This window comes from Myiozetetes cayanensis, unplaced genomic scaffold, assembly GCF_022539395.1.
Source record: "Myiozetetes cayanensis isolate MyiCay16 unplaced genomic scaffold, myiCay2020 scf4, whole genome shotgun sequence".
Lineage (NCBI taxonomy): Eukaryota > Metazoa > Chordata > Aves > Passeriformes > Tyrannidae > Myiozetetes > Myiozetetes cayanensis.
In genome coordinates, this window is record NW_026087631.1 from 61577683 (window position 1) to 61596005 (window position 18323).

At 33.9% G+C, this 18323-nt stretch overlaps 1 protein-coding gene across 5 annotated transcripts in view; it reads left to right on the top strand.

Moving 5' to 3' along the window:
• The window catches only part of PRLR (prolactin receptor), a 155870-nt gene that overhangs the window by 5965 nt on the left and 131582 nt on the right, over window positions 1-18323 (top strand). For 3 of the 5 annotated variants that reach the window (XM_050329265.1, XM_050329264.1, XM_050329263.1), the window contains exons 3-4: window positions 14496-14588; window positions 16105-16189. The gene's annotated coding sequence lies outside the window, so the exon portion shown is untranslated. Of the gene's footprint in view, window positions 1-14495; window positions 14593-16104; window positions 16190-18323 lie in introns of all 5 variants that reach the window. The other 2 variants (XM_050329266.1, XM_050329267.1) reach the window with 1 other exon arrangement.

Below are 18323 nucleotides of genomic sequence, written 5' to 3' on the forward strand. Positions count from 1 at the left end.
TGGAGTACTGTTTCTGCTAGATACAAATGAAGTTAATAAATCAGATTTTTCTAGGCAGCTACGAATTGTGAGTTTGTAATTTTATGGTTGGATTACTTTATATACAGTGGTCTGAAATATTTTGAGTATTATTTGGGATATTCACAAGGCCTCATCAGTTATTATTTTATCATTCAATAAATGCTCATTAACTGTGCAACATTTGTCTTAGATTCTTTCTCTGTAGCTTTTGTCTAGCATTATTAAAGAATGCTTGTAATGGAACTAGAATCCTTTTGGATGCTACTGAAATGCAACTGCTTTTTCGTTTAGAAATAGTACAGCTATTGTGTACCAGCAATTCTGTTCAATTATGTTTTTAGAGTATAAAATTAAGAATAATGTGTCTGTTTTGGAGTCGAGAAGGAATGCAAGTATGCATAATGTAACTAAGTGATCTGGAATTTGGTTGGCATCCTTGCAACAAATGCCAGTACTTATAAGCCTTGGATGGTTGTTGTTTCTCATTATGTTGAATGAGAACATTGGTCAAGCATGCTGTACATTGGAATAGTTCCTGGTAGAACATCAGGCTTTCAGAATTGCTTTTTAATCCACAGTACTTAGCTAATTAGGGTAAATGTGATCAAGTAAATAGTTAAAATTAAAGTGACGTTGATGTAACTTGACAAAAGAGAGACTGTGGGCTAACATGCCCATTAGCGTCTTTTAACAGTAAATTAATGGTACATCACGGCATGATAATGCTAGTACACAGAATATAACTTCTTTTCTACAATAATGATTTGCCTTTCAAGTTGCTCATTTCTCTCCCCTTATACCAGTATAAATTTGTTCTCAGGATGATTCCAGTAGATGTGTTCTTCTTGAACGTAAGAGTTGCTGATAATGATGGGGATAGTATTGTGCTTCTGCTTAATGGCTACCAAAATACAATTTTGTTTAACAAAATTGTTGAATTGTTCATAAGCAGTTTCTTTTTTGATTGCATGCACACCAATGCATGCAATCAAAATCAGAAGATTTGAACAGGAAGAAACAGTCTGTCTTATGTGAAATTCTGTAAAAAATTTAGTTTAATACAGAATGACCGAACACAGGCCATAGCGAAACATAAAAAAAAACCCTATCCAACCATTCATGCTTTATATATTGTGGTGCAAATAAGCATTTTAAATAAATGACAGAAATTATAACTTAGTGACTGACATGATGAAGCATTTACTGCCTTACTATTAGTGATGGATCATTTCAAATTTTGTAACAATCTAGCATGTTCTGTGTTCACACCGGTAGTAAGTCTCTAAAGTAGTGTTATTCTGCCTCTGATTTTCCTCAGCTGTTCTACCGCTTATTCCCATTTCCAATTCTTTTTTGCTCCATTGTTTCTCACTCTCTCCTGCAATCAGAATTATTCTGACCCATATATTTCCATTTATTTCCTTCTTCATATTCCTCAGGTCTTCACATTTGATGATGTGTCTTTCTTCTCCTTTTCGTCTACAGCCCTAATCCTTCTATCCTATCAAGGCTCACAGGTGCATTTTCTTTTGAAAGTAATTTATACACATTCTGAATTATGTGTTACATCAGATTTCTACTGTAGCAACTCTAATCATTTTCTATTATCTTCACTCTCCAAAGTGTTGGTAGAAACTGTTAAAATTGCTCTTTAGGTTCAATGGCAATAGTTTATCCCTTTTGTTCATTTCAATCATGTGGAGAGTGGTAGACCAGCACTCCTTCAGATCCTCCTTTTGTACAAGTACTTTTTAAGATCTTTGGCTTATGGATGTTTGATACCTACCATGTAGCCATCTTAGTGTTTTTGTGGATTAGGGTTTGGAAATACCTTCATCCAGAGGGATGGTAGATGTTCTACTTAATCCCAGAGAAATGTCTTGTGAATGATATTTAAAATTAAAACCCAAGAAATCATGGTTGGGCTGTCAGGTACACACTAAATCAATTGGGGATTATGTCAGCTTTAAAAAAAACCTTATGACTAGATAGAAAATCTGTTTCCTAAGTACCTTGGGAAACTGTTGATTATTTATCCTCAAATCTGCATAATTATGCCTGTGTTTATGTTGTGCCTTATTCTGAACATATGTTACAAGTTCTAATTTATCTTACACAGTTTATGTTCAAAATCTGGCACATCTAGTTTTACCCTTGGGTTTCAAAAACTGTTTTCTCACCTGCAGCTCAGCTAGTTGTCAGTGTGTTTATCCTTTTAAACAGAAAGAATGCTCCCAAACAAATTATATCAATTACAAGTTCTTTTTTAGCAGCACAGGAACAGTATTTGTCAGAGTGAATCATGAACAATACCCGGAATGCACTGTTTTCTTCCTGCCTCTTATGAATTTGAAGTAGCATTTTTCTGAGTATACGCTCAGATAAACCTGTCTTCAGTGTCACCAGAGAGGTGACTCTTCTTTTCACTGGTGGTTTCTGACAGTAAAGCTCAGTCTTCCCTCTGTCCTTTTTACCTCTCACCATACTGCTACTTCTCTTTTACAATAACAGGAACAGGTGCTCAGGCTGCACTATTCAAAACAGCTATTTTAACTGCAGTTATAATAGTTGGAATCTATTGATATTTGATGTTTGAAATTTGGTTCAGTAGAGGATTTGAAGATTTACTATAACCTCAAATAAAATTCTTGCTGTTCAGTATAATAAATTCTTATTTATTTCCAATTTAAACATGAAAATTGTAACATTCTCTGGGACAAGAATTCACTTGGTGGTAATTAATAAAATACATAAAAGAAGTGGACTTAGTCTGTTTTTTGGTCTATTTACCATTGGATAGCAGCAGAAAATTCTTTCACTAAAGATGATATCTGCTGCAGACACATGATCAATATATTCTGCACACATCAGAATAATCTTATAGAAACAGAGTAGTCCTTATTCCATTTAGAGAAAGGTATCTTTCTAAGATTTAGAGATTTAGGTAAAGGCTTTTGGTTTCTATGAGAGTATCATTCTTTATAATATTTGGAATAAGAAAAGGCCCAAGCCTCTAAAAGACAATGGATTTTAAGTTATATTAAATCAAAGAAATTCTGTACTTTGGTTTGATTTCTCTTTTTTTTTTTTTGTTTTGTTTTGACAGATTAATGCATGATATTATTTGAATGGGACAGATAAAGCTCAGAAAAATAGTTTTAATTTTTAAACAAAAACTAAATATCCCTGACAGACTTTAAAGCATCAGATTTATCACATTGTGTGTATAGGCCATGTAAATAAAATTTGATTATGTAATGAATAATATGATACGTGGAAACTAAGATTCATATAATTCTGTTTCTGGAGTTACACAAGTGCTTCTTGTGATTAGGTGCCTAGAAAACCTCTGCTCAACAATTCATTTTAATGAATGTTTTTAACAGTTTCAGTTTCATGGTGAGAGAAAAACCAGATATAGAATGGCCAGGGTAACCAAAATACAAATAAATGAAGATTTATAAGAAAAATTATGTGCAGACTGTGCACAGGCATGCACATGTATATGCTTTTAAATATTTTTTAAAACAGTCTGTGATTTTGAAGGCTCTTTTGCAAACACAATGTTCAGTGTTTCTAATAACTAATAATAAAATAGTTACTGCTTTCTTACTGCTGCAATGTAGTTTCTTTCCCATAAAGTTACTTATTTTAATGAAAATAAAATACTTTTTTCCCTTGAATTTTAAATGAAATTCACTGATTTAATAATACTTTTCTTCCATCATGGCATTACATTTGAATAATTATACAAATACCGCTTCTTGAAACAATTTTTGGGTCTCTTCCAGCTGAAATATTCTTTTCAGTTTCTTTCTGTTCTCCTGTCCTGTCCTGTCCTGTCCTGTCCTGTCCTGCTTTTGAATTTGTCATACTACATCTTGTCTGTGGGAAAGGATGAAAATGAGTATATCAGTTTTTAATAAATATCTCTGGCTCACTTTTTGTGAAACAGAGCAAATAACATTGCTTTTCTCATGATGGTTTTTGATATTTAGATAATCTGTTTCTATTGTCTCCATCACATATTATTTGTGAGCTACTACTTACAGCCTTTTTGTAAGATTAAAGTAGGTGTTTCTGTCCTATGTATAAGATGTCAGCACATAATACAGCAGGTGCTAGAGGTGTAGTTTTTCAGTAATTCTGACATTTTGTTTTGTTGAACTTTTTGATTTATTGTAATCTCTCTGTACTATGTCTCTGTATGACACAATTTTTTTAATATGTTTAAGTTTTTTCTCTTCATCTTTATAGCTTCTGTTTTGTCTATGATGAAGATACCCTCATTAGTGAAGAGGACTTTATTGTTGATCACTCATTTTCAGAGGGGATCCCTAACAGTGTTCACACTATGCAGGTGTGGTTCAGCCATGGTTTATGGTGCCATAAACTGTAATGTGGAATTTAATAAGCAGAAAGAAACACATTTTGCAAGGTAATAAACTGCAGGAAATTCAGGACAAATAATGGAAGAATAAATTAAGTAATTACTAAATAATGAAGATGTCAAATCTTTTTAAGGAGTTAGCAATTACAGTTTGCCTCAGCAAGAGACATTTGGAGGTATGCATATATATTTTTAGATACCTATGTATCGTGTGTATTCCAGTTACATTCTTAATGCTGTAATTGGAATTGTCTGGAATAGTGTTTGGGAGATAAATGGAATAACAATTTGAACCCTGTTGTGTGAAAGAGCAAAATTCCTAAAAATAAAAATAGTAAAAAACCCACTGTACTTCCATGAGAATTTCCATTTCAGACCGTAGCTGAATCTTACTAATATTTCTCCAGCCTCTCTTTCTGGTATGATCCTGTCTTCCTCCTTCTTATTCAACTGATATTACTATAATTATTATCAACAACTGTCTGTGACTTTTTAAGTACTCAAGAAGCATATTACCTTTATTTCTATCAGCTTTTGTTTTCTCCTATGCAAGACCTGCTCATTGTCCTTCACATTTCTTTCTGCTATCCCTCATCTTTCCAAATTTTCCTGTTTCCTCACTGAAGAGAGGACTTTTTTTCTGCTTTACTCAGTTGAGATTTCATTTATTTTTATATACATTTCATCTTTCAGAAATGCCAGAAGACCAAAAATTCTTACATATATCAGTCTGTAAAACTCATTCCTTTTTCCACAAAGGTTTTGTATTACAGACATCTGGATATGGCACTTAAGGATATGTTTTAGGGATGATTATGGTGGTGCTGAGTTGACTGATGATGTTGTACTAGATGATCTTGAAGGTCTGTTCCAACCTTGATGATTCTGTGATATTATAATGACTTTTACATCAGGTCTTGGCAATGTAAGTAAAACTCCTAATCTAAATATATAGGATACCTCCACAAAAGAAAGATGATGATGTGTGGGTTTAAGGGAAACAATTCTGTCCTAGGATTATAGAGTCTAGCAAGTCCTGTCAGCAGCTCTTTAACAACCTGCTGATCTACAGCAGCCAGAAAAAATATTTAGAGAGAAATAATTATGTGTAAAGTGTAACTTGAAGATCAAAGAAGTTAAACTTAAGGGCCTAAAATGTCACCCCTATGATTTTGTGAAGTATTGTCTTTATGAACAGCTTCAAAAGACAGGAATATCACAGTAAGTAACAGGTGACCATATTCTTTGCTAACTTACAATTGGTTAAGATAAACAGAAATTTGCTGTCAAACGGCCTAGTGAACCTGGATTTATCATAGTGTTCTCAAAAACTACTGATGTATGATAAACACTTTCATTATGTAATATGAAACACATGGATACTGTGTTGCTGGCGCATTGAGAGCCTGGAAATATTTCAACACCTTCAAGCTAGAAAGTATGCAAAGCAGTAAGATAAAATCATTAATAATCAGGCTCTGGATAAAGATTACACAACCATTATTGAAGCAATTCTCATTAAAGCAGTTTTTCTGGATAGGACATGCTTTACAGAATAGCAATGCCACTTTCCCAGAGAATGCAAGCAATGGCTAGTAAACCTGAATGTGAATAAATTAAAGGAATAGGTTCTGATTGACTTTTTTTGGGGAAAAAAGTCACTGTTTTTACTAGAATCTTAGGTGTGAAGCTGTAGTACACAAAAAACCAAACAGTAGAATAATAGAATAGAGGAAGCACAGGCCTTTCAATTCAGAGTCTGTTCATAAGCAATAAGAAAACAAAAGGGTTTTTTGAGAGAAAAGAGAATTAAAGTGGGGGCTATTTACTTAGCTTGCTCAATCTTTAACATGTTGGTAACCTAAAAATCTGAAAAAAATTTCATGATGAGTTATTTTAACAGAAAGATGGCTACATTTACCATACCTATATCTGAGTCGCACACACCTAGAGGCTTAACGAGACTATGTTTTTCATGCCCCAGTAAGATGTCTTTTTATACTGTTATAACTCCTGGCTAGAACAGATACATATTGTTATTGAGATACGGTGTAACCTATTTACAGTATTTGTATTTTCCTTTAATATTTTGGCTAGAGAGTACCATTTAATTTGAAGATTTACTTTCAGTCAAGTTGTAAACTTGGAAGTTTTTTTCATTTATGTGAGCAGTTTTGTTTCTGTTCTTACAGAATTTAGTATTTTTTAGTTACAATTTCAAATTGGTTATAATATGAAGTACTGGAGTTTGAGTTGTGGGGTTTTTCCCTCCAGTTTGAGAGCTTCTTTGTTATTTAATTCACTTTGTGGTAGATCCATTTTATGCTTATTTTTTAAAGAAAAAAATCAAATGCTGGGACACAAAACAGTTGTTCTTGCAACAAAATGCCAGCTGCTAAATCATTAGGAACCAGTCTGACTTGACATTATAATAAATATGCTGGATCTCATTTGTGACAGGTGTGGTCCTTTGGTGGCTTATATAGGCAGACTATATGTTTAAATGAAGTAGAAAATTATATGTTGTAATTTATAGTTATTACTAGTAATTACTGTTTATTGCATCGCCATGACTCAGAAATCCATTTATGATAGGAGTTAAACATAAGAGATGATGATGCCTGAGAATATTTGCGAATTGGAGAAGTGGAGATTAAACCATATTTTCTAATTTGTTTCTTCTTTCTTAGTTCAGCATTTGACTTTAAACATTTTTTTATCTGTTGCAGCTCATCAGTTAATGTAACACGGGACTAATTACCATGTAAACTATTATGTGTGCTATCCACAGCTTGAGTCTGAGCTATCCATTTGTTCTATCGTCCCTACAAAAACGAGGTGTAGTCTATCATATAACTGAGGAACAATTTCTGAAATCACCACAGTTTAAACTAGCATTTGCAGCCAATGTAGACCATATTTGTTGCTACCTAACTGAGATGCTTTGGTGGTTTTGCCAACAACCCTTTCTTTGGTCTTAACTTTATGTTTGGTGGGATTTCGTACAGCCAGAGAATCATAGAAAGCTTCGGGTTGTAAGGGACCTTAAAGGTCATCTCATTCCAAGCCCCTGCCGTGGGCAGGGTCACCTTCCACTAGATCAGTTTTCTCAAAGCCCCATCCAACCTGGCCTTGAACACTGCCAGGGATGGGGCATCCACAACCTCTCTGGACAAATTCATCAAAATTCTTTGTCTTTTTTGCTAAATATGGTGAATGTCAAGTTTTTCTTAATTCAGAAATATCCTCTGAATATTTGATATTGAATTGTCTTACATCATTGGAAGTGACTGTGGTGTCACAGTCTTTTAAAGCTGTATTCTTTGATTTTAAGTTAGTCTGTAAGATGTTTTCTTAAAAGAAATCACACTATAAGAATGTCATCAGTCTAATACTCTCCTAGTCTTTCCCTTCTTGTGTATTATCTATTTCTCACTTTGACCCCAGTCAATCAGTATGTAAGAGTATTTTTCCATTATACAACCTTTAAAATTTTACCTGTACTTTTGCAGTTAAATTAATTATTTTATATACTTTAAGTTTCTGAATTTCCTTTGAATTTTTTTAGATCAAGTGCTAAATTAAAATGTCATCATGCATAGACATGTTTTTACATAATTTTAATATATTTTTGCTTTGTTGTTTTTTATGTGCTTTTCTATAATGGAAAGTACATGAACTGCCTGGTTTCTGCAAGAATGTGGGATTTTTGCACACTTAACATTAAATTTTGGAAGTAGGTCATCAGATTCTAAAGGCAAATGTGTATTTGCATCATGGTTGGGGTTTTTTAAACATTGCTAGATCATGTGTCTAAATGTTTTCAGTATTTTAGAATAAAGTTTAATTAATATATTTTAATGTGTATGTGTGTCTATACCTATGCAAACATATATAACTCATGTATATACATACGTAATGTTACACATATCTGTACCCTAGAGTTGTGAGAAAATAGTCAATGTTACTACCTTACTGTTGTGAATGAGTGTTTTAAGGTCACTTAGAGAATCATCAGCAAAGGTATCAGCAAAAGCACGTTTAATATAAAGTGACAGTGCGACAAAGTTTATTGGCAACTTACTTACTAGATGGTTAAAGCACACGGAAGAAATTGGACTAGAACCTAAAATCATTCAATCTAAAACTAAAATTATCTATCTGGAGAAAGGGTAAGGATAGGAAAGGATAAAGATGAAAAGGAATAAGGGAGACACTGCCATTGAGTCACAAGATTCAGAGTGGACCATTTGCCAAACTTAACCCCAGACTTGACTAACAGTTTAGGCCTTAACAACACTTAATCTGTATTTAAACAGTCTAGCAAAAGTTTCTATAGAATTTACTGTAGGCACAATAGTAACTCTATTGTAGGTCTAACTTACAAGTCCAAAGTACTTAAGAATCTAGGAGAGCAACATCCATGGTACATTTGCTTTAGCATATTCACACTCACAGACACAGAGACCTGAATGAGTATGTACAAGGTATTCACCTGTGAAAAATTCCCCTTGATTTCACAAAGTGTTCATGTTGGATGCCTTTATACCTTCTCAACGGACAAAGGGTTTAGGCTCGAGAAGTAAGGTTATCATCCCAGGATCCATCATAGGTGTTTGGTGATCCTTCAAGTAGAGCAAACTTGAGAGTTTGCTGGCTCTGAGAGTCATCCCACTCAGAGGGAGATGCTGGTCACAGGTCACTGCAGGCCAGGAGAGCTCAGTCACAGAAGCATTCAGGTTGCAAAAGACCTGTGAGATCAAGTCCAACCTTTGACCGATCACCACTTTGTTAACTAGACCATGGCACCGAGTGCCACATCCAGTCGTTTTTTGAGCACCTCCAGGGATGACTTCACCACCTCCCTGGGCAGTTCATTCCAATGTTTAACAGCCCTCTCTGTGAAGAAATTCCTCCTGAAAGAAGGGTCTCACTTAGGACTACTGTTTATAGGGTTGCAAGAGAATTGGCTCATAGTAAGTTTCATCTTGGCCAAGATCTAGGTCAGTAACTTTCTCTGGTTACAAATATGTTGTTCCAGGCAAGAAAAATAAGTTTCCAAGGCTGTTTGTTATATATACAGAAGCTTGTTAGACTGCACTAGGTCCTGGGAGCAGAGAGTGTTTTTGATAAGCTCAAGGAGGGCCTGATGCTTGTGTTGTTTGTCAGGGCTGAGGCCTAATGAGCATTTCTGAGATCAGTGTGTGGCCTGGGGGGAAGGCAGCATGGGGATTCACCACTGCACTTACTTAATGGTTTCTGCTTACTGCATAAGAAAGACATACTTAAAAACATACATTTAAAGAAATGAGAATGGGATTGACATGCAACTTTCAAGTACTTTTCTTGGCCCTGGGAGAAAATCTTTGTCTTCACTTTAACAGTAGTCATCGTCAAAAGAGGAAGGAGCAATAATGTTGGAAAGGAAAAATTAATTTTTAACTGATGTAAAAATCTGCTTGCTTATTTTCCAACTTTTTTTTTTTTAAACAATATTGTAGCAATATTGAGAAAGAAATAATGGCTTCTAGCATGTTTTAAATATTTTAAGTTTGTAAACTGATACAAGAAATTACTTGGTACTGTGTTATTTAATTGTATGAACAGAATAACCTGCTCTAAGAAATGATGTGAACTTTGTAATAATTTATGCTGTCTGTTAATAAGGTTTTTTCTGAAGTAAGATAGATACAGGATTTTTAAATCAAGGGAAATCTTGCTACAGGCACAGCCATAAAAAGTGATCTTTTTCTAAATTAATAAGGAATAGTATACCTGTAAGACGAGTGGATTAGCCTCTAAGGAGCATGAAAGGCAGAAGTAGTACTTCTTAAACACTAAACAAAATACATTTCCTCCCCTCAATACTCACCTTCTCCCCATCGCTGGAAGTAATTTTTCTGTCAGACATACAAAACCCTGCAGTCCAAGAGTGAAAAGATAAATAATTGGATACAGGAATATAAGTCAATACACTTAATTTCTGTTCACTCCCCTTACTCCTTATTTGCATCACCAAAGATGGTGATTTGATACTCTGATGGTCAGGTCTAAATGGCTCTGAGAGATGTTTTAGTTACAGAGTCTTGGTTGCCTCTGCCTACTGCTTTATTTCTAACTGTTCCCTGTATGTGATGAGATCTTGTTCTTGGAATCAGAGAAGATTCAGTGACCTGAAGAAGTTATCTTTGCAATTATGGAGTCAAAAACAAATTGAAAATAGGAAAGCACCATGATAACAATCTCAATCCCTGAAGTATTTGGTCTAGATTTTAAAGAGATGTTTCAATATATGGGTACACTGTGTCCTGAGCAGATGCCTCTTAAGACTTAGAAGCATTTTTGAAGTATCATCTAGGTGCTGAACTGAATTTACTCAGACAGTTATTTTGAAAACTCTGAAAACCTGAAGAGGTGTATGTAAAACAAATAAAGATTTTGTTATATATGATTCGGTTTACTTTGTACAGCCGTAGCTTTCTTCCTAAATTCAACTTCTTCCTTTTGCCTTATTTAATCTACTTGGAGTAAAAATAGAACCAAAATGGGAATGTGGAACAATTGTATCATTTAACTAATCCTCTCCAGCTATACAATACAAGTTATTGATATAATAATCATATCAATAGTGATCTGTAGATAATGTCAATTGTTCTTCAACCATTAATTGGGCTAAAGCTTGTGGCAGTTAATATTAAAACTAATATTAGTTTAAATCCTTAATTGCATTTAAACACAGATTTGCTTATGAAACAAACAGCTGCACCTTTTCCATCATCTTTATTAATCTGCTGTTTGAAATATGCAGCAGATTTTCTGCACCAGTCAGTTATCAAAAGTTGTGCAGATGTCATCACACTGTCTTTGATTATTTGTTTTCCATTAAATGAGCTTCTGTGATCTCTGAGACAAGAGCAACAAAAACTATGCATATCTGTCTTTGCAGATAGTTTGCAGATATTTGCATTAATAATTATCACAATAGATTAATCAAATAGTGACAGTTTGTGGGTGAATTACACATCAGATCCATCATCATTACACTTCTGAGTGTATGATTGAGACAGAAATTTGGCTGTTAGCCATCATAATGACATGGCTTAACTAATGTCATCAGTCTTGAACCGGACTGAGTCAAAATTTTATTTGCCTGGGGAATAGAAGTCCCGAGGTATGTTCTAGCCAGTTGATGTGATAAATTATTAAATACTTTTTATGACAACATGGCATGACAAATATGCTATTTTGTACCCATCACAAAGATTTAAAGAGGTTCATTTTTTCCTTCTTTGAGTTTTTCCATTAATGTATCATTTTCTGTTTTTGTTTTCCATCCTTTTTCCAAGATAGGGAGTGCTACTTTCAGTAAAGTGATCTCCATGACAGGGAAGCCACCTCTTCTGGAAGTGCAGTTTTGTTGACTTGGATGTTGTCAATAACCTTTGCAAAATTCAGATGTGCTAAAAGCTGAATGTCTCCCTACTGTTAAATAAAGAAAAAAAATTACAAAAAGGACCCGTACTGCAATACAGTACAATATATGTATTGCATGTACAAAAGTTAATTTACAAGGCAGGACATATCCTACCACTTTATATTAAAAAAGTGAAAGTTAAGCCACTTGCCATTACAAGTGTAGCATTTCTGTCTTAAAAACAGGTTCTGTGCAACTGGGAAGATGATTTCAAGAGCAGAGTGAATGAGAAGGTTAGCATTGGGATCCATGCGAGGAACAGAAACAACAAGGAAGCCTGAGGATGATAGAAACTCACTTGGTTTGACAGAATGGCAGCGCTGATAGAAGTTGGAAGAATGTAGAAGCTGCTAGGGTTTGCTAATCAGAGAGAAAGGATGTAGACAACAATAACAGAAAGGGGGTTAAGAGACAGGTTGGTGGTGTTGTGGAGGTTGAAATAGAACAACCTATGCAAAGTGGCCATGAAAACAACGTGTTTCCTTATGATACCTGTTATGATTAACTTGTGGGAGTAATAAGAGTTTCTTTGTCTTAACTAACCTTAAAATTTAATTTTTCCCTCATGCTGAGAATCCTGTATTTCTTATTACATCATATGCTTTATCACTCTGTGTCTTGCCTTCAGGCCCATGGAGCTTCTTACAGATGAGATGACTACTGACCAGTTGTAAATCTTTTTATCCTTCTGCTTGGGAAGGGATGATCTCTCTATCTAGTAACATTCAGAGGACTAAAGCAGGAAGCAAATGTATTGTTGGAAGATCACGTCTTTCTGGTTCTATCACTGTTTTACAGGCAGTAAGGACATCAAGATTGCAAAAAATCAGTTGGTACACAGTCAGCAAAACAGAAGAAACTGTGGGTTGGTTGTTTTGGGGGGTTTTCAACCATTCATACAGGCTTATATTTTTCATTAGAAGGTCTTTAATATCACTTAAGGTCATTGAACTATGACTGTAATCTGTTAATGAAAACTGACAGTTCTGAAAAACTGAAAGTAACATAGAAACCTGGAACCTTGAAGATGGAACTAACTGACCACTGAGTTTCATCAAGTGCCACTGCAAGTTGAACAACTGTACTGTCTGAAGTGAGACAGTACAGTTCAGCACACTTTAAAAACATGCAGGATTGCATCTGTAATAGTTCATTTTAAGTATTTTTTATTCTTGGCGATCTGTCTTACTTCTGATTGTAACTGGTGTGAAAGCTTCTGACCAGGAAATTCATATGCAGAGATTATCAAATAATTATCCAGCTATTAGCTATTTTTACTTACAATTTCCAGCATTTAAAAAAAAAAAGTATTCTTGCTCTTTCATTCTCTCAGTATTGGTCGTTTTGGCAGACTTTGTTCTCAAATATGTTATGAATAATTATTCTCTGAGTGTATGTACTGCCTAGGAAAAAGCCAGTCCCTGGTCTTTCTAAACATTGAATGGTGCTTAACTAATAATCTCAATATAACCTTTTTTTTTCTAAGTTAGCAGCACTGAAATTGCTGCAAGTATAATTTTTCTGGGATGGAATTTCATTATATTATTTCGTTCTGAAAGAGAAAAAAAGATGTTTTATGTAGTTTAAACTTCCTCATTTCTAAACAGGAAAATGTAATAGATTTGTTGCACTGTGTTGAAATGTGTTCATTGTATAAACAATTATTTTGTATTAAAAAACAAGTACAGAAGACTCTCAAACTCTTCAGCAAAGGTATATGCCCTTTAGAACTTGTAAAATTTCATCATCCTTCTAGATGCAAATGGAGAAATATAATCTACACAAAGTCTTATACTGTCTGTAAAATATGAGACATCAAGTAATTATGTCTCTGGTTGATAGAATTAATAATTTCAGGAAACATTACAAACTTTTAATGGTAGCAGCCAATGAAAATAAAACAAACTATCTAAGACTTCATGTAGAGTTTATTTCTCTATTTGCATTAAGAAGGCTGCTGAAATTTTACAAATTTTAAATGGCTTATTCCATAGTTGAAGAGTTTGAGACTCTGCCAGCACTGGTTTTTTAAGACTTAATCTACTGGGAGAAAGGTGAGGTCAAAAAATATCACTAGATATCTGTGCTTCCTTGTATGATGTGCTGACTGCATTGTCAATCTTCATTCCTTTGATGAAAAGGGACAAATCATTAAATGTCTAACTCTGCAGTCCAAAAAATACTATAATGTAGGAAAATTATAAAAAAGGAATAGACAAGCAGATTGTTAAATGTGAATTTCTACTGTAAGACAATAAAGATTACTGAAAATTACTTGAATGTCTGAAAGTAGTTGCTGTAATGAAGGATAATTATGATACCAAAATTGAAATTGGAACTGCAGTGATTGAAAATTTATTCAACAGATACATGAAGATGCTGGCAATTTGGTTGTTTCATTTTGCTATTAGATTCTGGTAATTACCTCAACATGCTTGGAAAGAGATCATTTAGTGTGACAAAATGAAAAATGTATCATCATCACATTAAAAATTGCATTATCTAATGCTGAAAGCTACATCAGATTTTAGGAAATTGAAAATTTTACGTCTAAATTTAGTATCCATGTCTACTGGTCCCCTTTTAGCCCTTGCATAACTTTCCTTTCAGATACTGGAGCCTGAAAGAATACATAGAGTTTTTGAAACAAGAAGTGTGAACCAAGTCTTTCTACTACCCAGGCCCCTGCCTGTGCAACATGATGTAGGTAATTTAACCATTTTGTCTCTGTTATTTCCTTTGTAGACAGTGAAAATGTACTATTTTGTGTATTTTTAAGAAGGTTTTGTTTGTATTAAATTCCCTAAAAATCATGATGAAAACTTTAATTTAATTTTACAATTGAAGTATTTAGTACATAAAAGATGTTTGGAAAAATTGTTAAATGAAATGTTACTTTATTACTTTTTCAGCTAAAACTATTAGTTAGATTTGTAATACTTTTACAAATAATTGCAGTTGATCTAAGCCTTAGGTATGTGAGACTGCTTATTGTTACTTTTTTTGCATTGTTACTTTGTGGTTTTACAATGTTTTAAGCATTTACCAAGTAAATGTTCTTACTGGCTTCAGTTCTGTAATCTTGTGTGGTTTAAATAATTTAATTTTTTTGGAGCTGTCAAAGTATTATTTCAGTGTTTAAGTCCCAGAAATCAGGAAGGATCTATTAACCAGTAAATCCAGGAAAAAAAGTAATCTCATAGGGAAACAATTAACAAATTCCGATATATAAAATCTAGAGAATATGGAGAGAAGTCAGAGTCCTTAGAAGAAAAGAAACATTTAATTCTCTGTATGAATCAGTTAAGTCTTACAGTTTTTGGTTCAGTATCCATGTTAACACACTATTAGCAGAGAATCTGTCTTGCAAATATTATCTTTCAACTGATCTGTGTTACAGTACGATTAATGTACATTTATAGTAACTTAAGGAAGCGGGTAATAGAATTTTCAGCGAGATTTCTTGGTGACCTAGGTTGGTAGAACTCTGCAAAAGACAGGGCAAAAGTAAGTTGTTTAAGAAAAAAAGAGGGGAATGGATTTGGAATCCTGAGTAGCACATATTTGAAAGCAGTTACCTCACCATGTGCTAGGAAAGTCATTCACTTAAGGGCCTCACTGTAATAAAATAACAGTTGTGGTCAGTATGTTAATTTATTTTAAGTTGATTTTTAGTATAACTTTGGTTGTTTTCCATATATTAATATTAGTACAGATATATTTTACATAATTTAATCTTCATTTTTACATTAATATTGTAGGAACACAGGGATTTGGGGTTCCTCTAGAGTGGGTGTAAGAATTTTCTATCATGTGAGAATCTTGCTATTGATCATGATCTAACCTTGAGTATGCTTGTTTGAGTAGGCTTGTATTCTTTTTGATTAGTGTCTTTTCCTCTTTCTTATTTCTTCTTCTGTTGCAAAAGGCCCTATATCCAGTTAACTTCACTTTTACCTTGCCCAGTATGTACTAGCCTCCAAAAGGAATGAACTTGAAATCTTTCATGTGTATTTACTAGTCATTCTTTTGAAAGAATTTTAAATTTAGATTTGTCGCATCAGTCATTATTCCTTTTTAAGTATTTGTAGTTCTTTCTTTCTCTGTTTTTCAGCTGGAAAGGTAGTTATGAAAAGTTACTAATTAATTAAATTTTGAGATCGTTATAAAAATTGGCTTCCTTTCGTAACTGTAATCCTTTTTTTTTTATTTGATACAGATGTAAAACTCATGATGTCAATACAACTGTATTTGCAGCTGTCATCTATTTCAGAATTTCTAAGAATTAACTCTGGGCTTTTATTGTAAGTACATATTTGTCTAATAACATTAGCTAGCTTTCTAAATGTGGCTGTATTTCTTATAAAAAATCTAATTCCTAGATGAGACTCCTACTTCTGCATCATAGTTTAAAATGGCTAATTAATGGGTTTGTTACGTATTAACCTTATTTTTAAAATCTACAAAAAATTTTATAACCATGATTTCATAGGGCGCTGGTAATGCAAGATGCTCACAGTCTTTACAGACACTTTTTAGCAATAAACAGCCTGTCATTTTCCAAAAGCCCCTTAATATCTCTTCAATGTCTTAGATTCGCAATATGCACACTTTGTGTGGTTCAGTGACCTGTGTAAATAACAGCTTTTTCAGAATTTATATGAGCAAATAATTAATTAGTAACAGTTTTGCATAGTCAGTATTTTAGTCAAACTAAGTTTTGACAGGTTTTCAGAAATTTTTGAGTTTTAAACTCGAAAACATGAAATATGAAGAGACTAAAGTACAAAAAGTATTCAACAAATGCTCTTATTTTTGCTAATTTGTTCTGTTACTAGGCCAATTACATCTTGCTTATCACTGTACTATCTTAGTATCTAAGAAAATTGATATTTCTTTCTCAGTGCATTCTTTCAGAAGTCCCAGTTTACATTCTATGGGTTTTTTTTCTGAAAGCAGGAGAATTCATAGTTTTTCCAACTTCACAGGGCTAAATTGACAAATATGGGCCAGACAGATGAAGAACTCTTCATCATTGTTTGTTGGGAGTTTAAAACCAAAACCAAATAAAAAGCCTTCCCAATCCCCTCTGAAGCCCCACAGTAATTTTTTTTACATTTTCTACTCCACTGTTCTTGGAGATGGAAGTTCAGTATCATGGGGGGTTGTGTTCTTAGTTGTGCTGACCTGATCTTTTTATTATGTGAGTTTCTACACTTGAGATATTTGAAAAGAAAAGCTGAAAACTGAAATTTAACCATATTCAGTAGGAAATCAACTATATGAGTAGAGTGATGTATTCTTGGTGACCTGTGTTGCTAAGAAACAAACTGCTGTCTTGTCAGTTGATTAAATCCTTCTCTTCTGAGTGTTTTTACTGGAAGGTCCATTGCAATGCCCTACTCAGGCTTGGATGTTGCACGTCCAATAACCATGAGGTCAAGTTAGTCTCTGCTTCATTCCTAAATTCAGTCTTGCTTCATCTCAATTAAAATCACTCAGACATCTCTCAGTGAACATCTTGTATAAAGTTCCAGTTACTAGTACTGAATTTGCCTGTTTTAAGTTGGGTTAGAATATGCATGAACACATAGTGCATTTCTGTTACACTGGCTGGTGCACACACAAAAAAGATTTTTAACAACCTTTTGTTTTCATATTAGATTAGTTGATATGTGGTCACGTAAAAAATCTGCCACTAGAAAGTTGCCCTGTCAGCGTTGTTTGAACAAATTTAAACCAATAAACTAATTTTTAATAGGATATATTCTATGCACTGTAGTACTGCGAGCTTTTGGTGAAGTATAAAAAATTGTCTGGCTAGATTTACTGTTGAAGTTCTTTTTGCCTATACTTGCTGAAGAGTATTTCTAAAATAGAATCTTCCTTATTCGGTTATATATCTGATAGGTTTGTTTTCTCTTGTTTCACACTTAATTACTGTAATTTCCCTTTTTTGAGCTTCAAAAAACATAGCCTCCTTCCATAATATTTATGTAAAATGTTGCTACAGTGTGTAGTTTGTCACCATCTTGTTTCTATATCCACCTTTAAACTTGTTCCCAAACCTTTCACCCAGTGCTCCCTCCCTTTGTGTGCTAGCCATTATTGGCCCCTTGTTGAATTTTCAAATGGTATTTCTTTTTTGCTTTGTCTCACTTAATAGGAATTTATATAAACACTCAGTAATGCCCTTACATCCCATGGCTTCTTGCTGTGACTTTTGTTCCATGTGCTAAGACAAGAACTGAGTTTCAGGAGTGTCCAACCTATATAGGGAATGTCTTTAATAGAGTGTGCAGAAGATCTTCTCTGCTTTTATTTTTAGCCTAAAATGACCTGTAGAAAATAGCTTTAAATAACAGATTTACCTCTGGGATATACCCTAAACCTGGACATCACATATGTGTTTGAATGCTGTGGTAACTGTAGCTGTGT